The 8,565-nt window shown below is 44.0% G+C and overlaps 1 non-coding gene across 1 annotated transcript in view; it reads right to left on the bottom strand.

Moving 5' to 3' along the window:
• The window catches only part of LOC110069985 (uncharacterized), a 48,753-nt gene that overhangs the window by 15,274 nt on the left and 24,914 nt on the right, over positions 1–8,565 (bottom strand). The window contains exon 7 of the transcript XR_013542621.1: positions 1,218–1,851. This is a non-coding gene — a transcript (uncharacterized LOC110069985). The remainder of the gene's footprint in view (positions 1–1,217; positions 1,852–8,565) is intronic.

Below are 8,565 nucleotides of genomic sequence, written 5' to 3' on the forward strand. Positions count from 1 at the left end.
CCAAAATGTCCACCGAAATGACTCGTCGTAAGGTACCCCAGGATGATACAACTTTTTATGTTTTTGCCCTTTGACTCCGAGTTAGAACGGTTTGAAGTAGAAGACAAGTTACCAAAGCCATTAATAAAGGTTGGATCATTTGAGCATGAACAAGACACCCTCCATCCTTTCTAAGGGGGGGGGGTTTGGAGGGGTAAGGGGGGGTTAGGTCTTGGGAAACCAGATTTTGAATCCCCCCCCCCCCCGGTCACAGAGAAACAATGATGCTTGGCACTAGTAAAACCACTCCTTTAACACATAGTTAAAAACTCTGTTAGGGTTGTTGTAACTTGGATGCCGCTTGACACACATAACTTAAACACTGTGTCAGCAGCTCTCCTGTAAAGAGGCTCAGCATTTCCACACTCACACAGTCAGGATTCCTATTTCTCTATTTCATGTAGTCTAAAAAGACGTAGTTGGAATCATATCGTTTATTGGTTTCATGGCAATTTTCATAAAACGGTGAAGTTAAAATCAGGATAAAACCATGGAAGTAAAAGACGCAATTGGTGCAGACAAAGAATCACAGAACACGAGGCAGGGAGATCCACACATCACATCCAGTCTATGTCACTCTCTTCCGACATCCAGATGTTGAACCAGAGCATTGCCCCAGTTGACCGTCTCCTTCCTGATGTAGCTTGAGCTCAGGAATGCGGGGTTTGTGAACCTTGGGAGGAAGAGAACATTTCCTCCAAAGAATTTCCACATTCAAAGCCAATGTAACATTTCTTTCCAAAGTGCCTTCGTAGGTCCACAAAGGCTTACGTCAACAGTAAAGCTCTCACTGTCCCTTGAATCTCTGAATGTTTTCTTCCCAGGAGAGATATTCAGATGGCATTTGAGATGTTTAAGGTCATTTTGCAGAATCTTCAGACTTTCCACTTTCTGTGCATATGCTGATGTGTGATGTTCTGGGCTCTGCAAGCAATATTTTCCCCACATTCTCTCCGGAGTGAATTTTCTTGTGTTCTCCCAGATTGAACAACTAGAGTAATCTTTCCCCATATTCCTCACATTTATGTGGTTTCTCTCCAGTATGAAGTTGCTGATGTTCTGTGAAGGGTGACTCAGCTGTGAAGCTTATCCCACATTCTTCACAATGTTAGGGTTCTCCCCTGAATGTGAGCGCTGATGTATGGTTAAATTGCAGAGACGCATGAAACGTTTCCAACATTGATCGCATGCATACGGTTTTTCTCCGGAGTGACTTCGTTGGTGTACTCTGAGGTTAGAGTGTTGGGAGAACATTTTCCCACATTCTTCGCATTTATAGGGTTTCTCTCCTGTATGAATTTTCTGATGTGCTCTAAGATCTTGGCTCAGGTAGAAGCTTTTCCCACATTCTTCACACTGATACGGTTTCTCCCCTGAATGACGGCGCTGATGTACTTTGAAAGATGACGGATCACTGAAACTCTTCCCACATTCTTTGCATGTATAAAGTTTTCCCCCTGAATGAATTCATTGATGAATGGTGAGGTCTGAACAGGAGCTGAACTGTTTGCCACATATATTACATTGTTAGGGTTTCTCCCCTGAATGTGAGCGCTGATGTGCTCTCAAAGATGAGAGAAAAGTGAAGCATTTCCCACATTCATTGCATGCATACGGTTTTTCCCCTGAGTGAATTCGTTGATGTTCTACAAGGCTTGATCGTTTGGTGAACCTCTTCCCACATTCTTCACAGGGAAAGGGTTTCTCTCCTGTATGAATTCGTTGATGTTCTCTGAGATGTGAATGCCACATGAAGCCCTTTCCACATTCAAGACATTTGTGGGGACACTCAGTGTGCATTCCCTGATGCTGCTTAAGTCCAGAACTTCCCTTGAAGCTTTTGCCACATTTTTCACACTTATACAATTTTCCTTCTGAGTCCACAGGCTGAGTGACTTGAAGAGCTGAGCATCTTTCAGACCCGGAGTCTTCATAAGATTTCTCTCCTGTGGGAAATCCTGGATTCTCTGGGCTCCTTCTGGAACTCTCCCCATGCTCCAAACAGCGACACAGACTTTCCTCTGAGTGGCATGTTGGACATTTCACTGGGCTTTTCCTCAGAGGACTCCTTAGCCCAAACTCAGAGCTCTGAAGGACATTGAGACGCCTGTTTCTTCTCTTTTCCTCGTCTTCTTGACAGACAACTCTTGTCAGATAAGGGTGAGGCTTGTTTTTCCTCTGCCTTTCTGATTCATCTCTGATCCCACCATTCTTGTTTTCATCCTCCACTCTTTCTGGGGATGTCCCATGAAGTCTTCCTTCCTTCTCGTGTCCATCATCTGCTGGAAGGACCGAATTCATGGTAATTAGAGGATTTTGCCATTTAGTATGTCAAATATCTAAGACAATTTCCTGCTGCCTTCCTTTCTGTGCTGAGAAAACAGTACAATGCAATCACTCATGACTTGGGTTTAATCTTCTTAACCTAGAGAAGTGAAAGGATTTTGAGGAATCAATTTTCCAGTCTAAAAGTTTTAGGTGGACCTGAATGAACAATGAGTTTTTCTAAACCAGATATAGCCGGATGGAAAGATCCAGTGAGTGGAGTGTGGATCTAGAGTTTAAGGGCTCGGTCCCTGCTTGAGACTTTGTAAGCTTCTCTCAGAATTTGTTACCTTTTCTGTTCAAGAGCGTTAAAACAATTATAGGGAGGTATAGAAATCACCCCCAAATTACCGTATTTTTCGCTCCATAAGACACACCTGACTATAAGACGCACATAATTTTTAAAAGAGGAAAACAGGAAAAAATATTCCTCTGTATCAGGGGTGGGCAAGTCAGTAAATAAACAGTGCAAGTCACATGCTGGGACTGCAAAAAAAAACTCACCAAAAAAAGCAACATAGAAACATACTCCCCCAGCCCAAACCTACCCTCCAAAAACCATCCAGAACATTTTTTTAAAAAAAGTAAAAAGCAGCACCTTACCAGTCCGAAGCCTCCTGGGGGTCCCCCCGCCACCACCATCGCTGCCTTCCCAAGCCTCCAGAGGCCTCAGAAGGAACCGCGGGGATCCCCCGCCACCATAATCTTAATCTCCTGGCCTCGGAGCCACACATGTAGATATGGAGACTGGCTGCCCTTTGCAAAGATGGCAGCTGCAGCTTCATTTAGGGTAGGGAAGCGACAGCTGCCATATTTGCAAAGCGCAGCCTGGATTCCCTTAGCCTGCCTTACGGGAATCCAGGCTGCCCTTTGCAAAGATGGCAGGCAGTCTCCATTTCTACATGCATGGGTCTGAGGCCAAAAGACCTTAGCAGCGGCGATTAAGGTAAGAGGGTGTCGGGGAAGGTGGGGTGGGGCCAAAGGTGTGGGTTTACTCATGAGTAATGGCTGACAAAGGAGCTGGTCTACTCATGAGTAAGGGCTGCCAATGGCACGGGTCTACTCACAAGTAAGCACCACAGGAGGCACGGGTGTATTCATGAGTAAGCACCACCAAACACCCTGGTCGGGGCGCGCAGGTCAAAAGAGGTCTGTGTATGGGGCATGCAGCAGCAGGAGGAAGGAGAAGCGTCCGGGTGCCTGGTGCTTTGTAAGCCGGGGAATCCTCCAAGGGTGTCAGTGAGGGTGGGGTGGGGCCTTCTGAGGCCTGGGAAGGCAGCTATGGGGCAGGGGTGGGCAGTATTTGCTCCATAAGCGAATACTGCCCACCCCCGCGAATACTTACACAGTTTTCCCTCCACTTTTTGGGGGGGGGGGACTGCGTCTTATGGAGCAAAAAATATGGTACCGTAGAAGAAAAGGACTTTTAAACAAACATCATGAAGGTATTTTTTACTAAGTGTTATTTAAGTGTTCTGAATACAATGGATCAGCTACTGTACCAGAGAGATCACTGAACAATTGAACAAAAACAATTCGTGACCATCTCCTGTTCCATTTTGCTTCCCACTCCGTACACAAGAGGCATGAAAACAATAAGGAGTTGATTTACGTGTCCAAACGAAAAAGGGAAAGGGTAAACCGTCTCTGAGTACACTACATCTGGGAAAGGGGTGTTGTGATTCAAAATAATAACGAATCAGAAGTTACACATAAAGTTATTATAAAACAGAGAAGTGATGAAGGGTAATCAAGACAAACGTATACAATGATTAAGATGCTGAGGGAAACAGAATACCTTTGTCCCAACGCCAAGGATGAAAGGCTTCCCGATTGCTCTGTAGAAAAGAATCCATCCCCTGAAGATTTTGAGAAGCCTGAGATATGCCTGAGGGGAGAGCAGGAGCTTCTTCTCCATCATCATCTTCTGGGGCCTCTGGGGCCTCCAGCTGCTTCTGCTCACCCTCAAGAAGAGTTCCTGGCCTTCCAGGTTTGCGCCAAGCGTTTGCCCTCATGAGCCACCTGGGACAACAGAGGAGAATCCTTTTAGGAGTCCAATCCTGTTCCTGAACCTAGTCTTGGTTAATTTTTTGGACTTCAACCCCCAGAGCACTCTTAAGATTCTTCCCCCACCGCCCAGAAGTCTGATAGTCTCAGGGTACAGACTCTCACCTTGAGATACCTGTATTTCCCTCACCTGTAAGACAACCTAGTCTTCTGAAGCTGCATTCTAAACCTTCATTTATAAATTAGAAAAAGGGAGAATGAACACAAGCAGGTGTTCAGCCTTTAAAATGACAGTCACCATTTCTTCTTTTTTTTTAATTACTGGCCAGAATGTCTGTAAATCATCAACATCATCTTTCTCATATATCTGTGAAGACAACGTTGCGAGATATCTCCATATCAGGCACCTGGTAAATAAAGGCAGTCTCTGTTTGACAACATCCCCCCCAGTGCTTCATGTTTTTTTTTTCCTCTGTTTCACCTTCTCTTTTTTCTGAGAAGCCTCACGTTTTCTTCTCCTCTTACTCACCTGCACAGGAAAGTTCACACAGAAGCAAACTGTTTGGGAAAGGGAATCAAAGTGGGATAGTTTCTCAGAGGGGGTGGAGAACACAAGCAAAAAATCCCGATTTGGCCCTCCTTTCCTGAAAGCCTCTGTTTCTTTCTGCTGGCCTCTCCTTGCTAATTGCAACTCTGCTCTTTCCTTTCCCCTTTGATCACTCCCAGGTTTGGTCTTCCTCCTTCAAATTGAGCCAGCTGCCCAGGATTTGCACTTGACTTTGCAAGGTCTTCTGGGAAGCGTAGTTCAGAACAAAATGGAGACTAATGGTTGTTGTGGGTTTTTTGGGCTCTTTGGCCGTGTTCTGAAGCTTGTTCTTCCTAACGTTTTGCCAGTCTCTGTGGCCAGCATCTTCAGAGGACAGCACTCTGTGCTCTGGTGTAGTTGGCTTGGGAGTGCAGTATTTATGGCTTTTGTCTTTTCTGTAGATGGGTGATTAGTGTGTCTTAGTTGTGGGTGTATTGTTGTGCTAAGTTGAAGAGATTATCTGTCACTGTGATTGATGGGTGTCATTAGCTGGTCTTTTGTGTGTAGTGTGTAGTGAAATGGCGACTCAGTGGTCCAAGGGAAATCTTGGGAGAGGCAGACGGGTTAGGATGTGCAAGCATTTCAGGCAAAAGCAACAGAAACATAAGAAAAGGGGGGGGAAATGTGGCACTTTAAAGACCAACTGCAACATTTTATTGTGAGCTTTTGTGGACTCATCCACTTTGTCAGACATCTGGAAACAGAGTGAAACATTGAATGAAATATCAGTTCTATAAGCAGAAGGTTCTAAATATTTATTGGGTCTTGGTTGTGTGCTATGTTTACATGAGGTAACTTATGGCCTATGTTGTCAGAAACAGGGATGCCAGAACCCTGAGTAACCCGGGGGTTTTTGGACTGCAATTCCCAGAAGCCTTCATCACCATGAATACGAATACCCCCATCTCTATTTATAACAGGTCAGAGTCCTAGGAGACTGCGGTCAAGGACCATTTCCTGCTCTCATGCTTCTTGGGCATTGTAGTTCTTTGGGAGGGACCCTAAAGGACAGGATACTACAATGTCCCAGAAGCATTTTTGCAGGAAAATTCACCCTCAGTGGACTAAGCCGTATGACAGGCGAGGAAAGTAAAGGTATCTGAAGGTGTGGGAATTCTGGCCCGGAAATTCTTGGAAAATTTGAGGAGCAAAACATTAAACGATCTAAATGGCACATCACAAGAAGATAACTCTCTGCCCCCACTTGGCTGCTGTCCTCGTTCTGTTATTCAAATTCTCCCCTGCTAAGTATGGAAAAGAGGAAGACTAAATACGAGACGGGTGGACTCAAAAAAAGGAAGGCGCAATCTTGAGTTTTCAAGAGCTGAGCTGGGCTGCTCATAAGGGGACATATTGTCCCATCAGCTTGCCTTACATCACAAGTGACTTGATGGCAATTAACTTCAACAGCAAACATGGAGGGAGACGGTCTCCTTGCTCAATTAAGGGGAGTTTGAGGAGATTCTAATCCCTCGTGTGTAAAATTCTAGAAACAGCACTGAAGATAACTGGAAGATACAAGACTGATTATAGTTAAAAGGGAAATAACTTTTGAATACAGGAAAGAGCGAGAAGGAACACAAGTAAGCATTCAGTGTCCAAACTAAGAGTCACTATTTCTTTTTACAAATACAGCAGGACCCCATATCCACGGGGGATTGCTTCCAAGCCCCCTGTGGATAAGGAAAACCATGGATAATGGTGAACGCATACATAGCATGATAAAAGAAAAAATCCAGAACAAGAATATATTGTATGGTGTCTGCCTCCCTCTAGTGGCCAGTTCTGGTAACTACACTGTGAAAATTCATATTTCTAGTGTGTGTGTGTTTTCTTTTAATATTTTCTAACTACAGATAAGTGAAACCACAGATAACAATCCCATGGATATGGGGGGTCCTACTCTAATGATCTGTCTGCAAATTATCAACAGGATTCTGTCCAGTTGTTCTAAGACTGTGTTTCCCAACCTTGGGTCCCCAGATGTTCTTGGACTAAAACTCCCAGAAGCCTTCGCCACTAGCTGTGCTGCCCAGGATTTCTGGGAGTTGTAGTCCAAGAACATCTGGAGACTCAAGGTTGGGAACTATTAGTCTCAGAAGATACCTCCAGCCCTGTGTCAGGAACTCTCTTATCACCACAGCAAGCATAGGGTAATTAGAGACAGTCCCTCTTTGGCAATATTTCTCTTGTTGCCGAGTCATCTTCCCTGTTTCACCTTCTCTGTTCTCTCTGTGAAACTCCATATTTTGTACTTACTCACTCAGATGACCAGAGAAGTTTATGATCCAGTTACAGAGAAACAGCCAATTTGGGGAAAGCCATCCAAAAATAGTCATGTAGTGAGATAGATTTTAGAAAGAGGGAAAAGAGCAGAAGCAAGCCATGAAATGTAGCCCTCTTTGCCTGGAAATCTCTCTTTCTTTCTAATTGGAACCTCGTTGCTAATTGCAACGTTGCTCTTTTCATTTAAACATCCTACAATTCTACTTTTTCTCCTCCTTTTATAACCTTCAGCTTTGCTTTGAATCCTTGAATTCCAGCAACCAGCCGAGAATTTCCCTTAGGATTTGCAAGGGGTTCTGGGATTTGTAGTTTAGAGCAACACAGAAACCCACGTATAGAGGCAGAGAAGAATCTTTTCTCTCGTGTTGTGAGCTGATTTTGTCTTCAGTTGCATGTTTTTACCACTAGCCTTCCTGTCTTCTATTCATTTAAATTCTGAGCTTTGACCTGTCACTTGTGTTTGTTGCAATTTAAAAATATGAAAGAGCACAAAGCAGCCTAATGGCTTAAAATGTCTACTTTGTGTGATAACCTGCATTCAATCTGTCAAGCTCCTAAATGGCTCCCTAAGTTCCACTGATTCCAATGAGCCAACTCTAGTTGCCACTTTTTCTGCCAAAATAAGGGGCCACCCAAGTAGAGCCATCAGAATCCGTTGAACTTACAAAAGAGGTCACTCAGCCAATCCCCACCAGTACAATGAGCTTATTTTCGTGCAATATATAATGTCAAGCATATGTTCTAAATTTTCTTTCTCTCTCTTATTTATATATATATATGTATATATTGCTCAGAACTACAAACCCCAGAATTCCTTGCAAACCTTAGGGGGAAATCCTACACAGGTGGCTGAATTCCAAGGAGGCAATGCAAAGCTGGAAGTGATTAAAGGCGAAAGAACAGTGGAGAGTTGTAAGAAGCAATGAAATGCCAGCAGAATGCCAAATCGAAGGGAGGACTTTTTATTTTTCCTAAAAATGATCCCAGGGCCTGACTCCTCTTTTGATTCCTTTGGTCAAATTGCCTGCTTCTCTGTAACTGGACTGTGAACTTCCCTGGGGTCTTGAGGTCATCCGGGTGAGTGAAAGGAGGTGAAATAGAGAAAAAAAGCTTCACAATGGAGAATTTGTATTCCTGCATCGAGCAGGGGATTGGACTTGATGGCCTTATAGGGCCTTCCAGTTTCACTGTTCTATGACCCTATGACTAAATATTATCTTTCAATGATGTAAGCTGCCTTGGTTTGAGCAAAAAAAAAAGTCGTGAAAAAATATTGCAAATAAAAGTATGGTGTGGTGGTGGTGCAGTTTGACTTACACCCA

Source organism: Pogona vitticeps, chromosome 2, assembly GCF_051106095.1.
Source record: "Pogona vitticeps strain Pit_001003342236 chromosome 2, PviZW2.1, whole genome shotgun sequence".
NCBI lineage: Eukaryota > Metazoa > Chordata > Lepidosauria > Squamata > Agamidae > Pogona > Pogona vitticeps.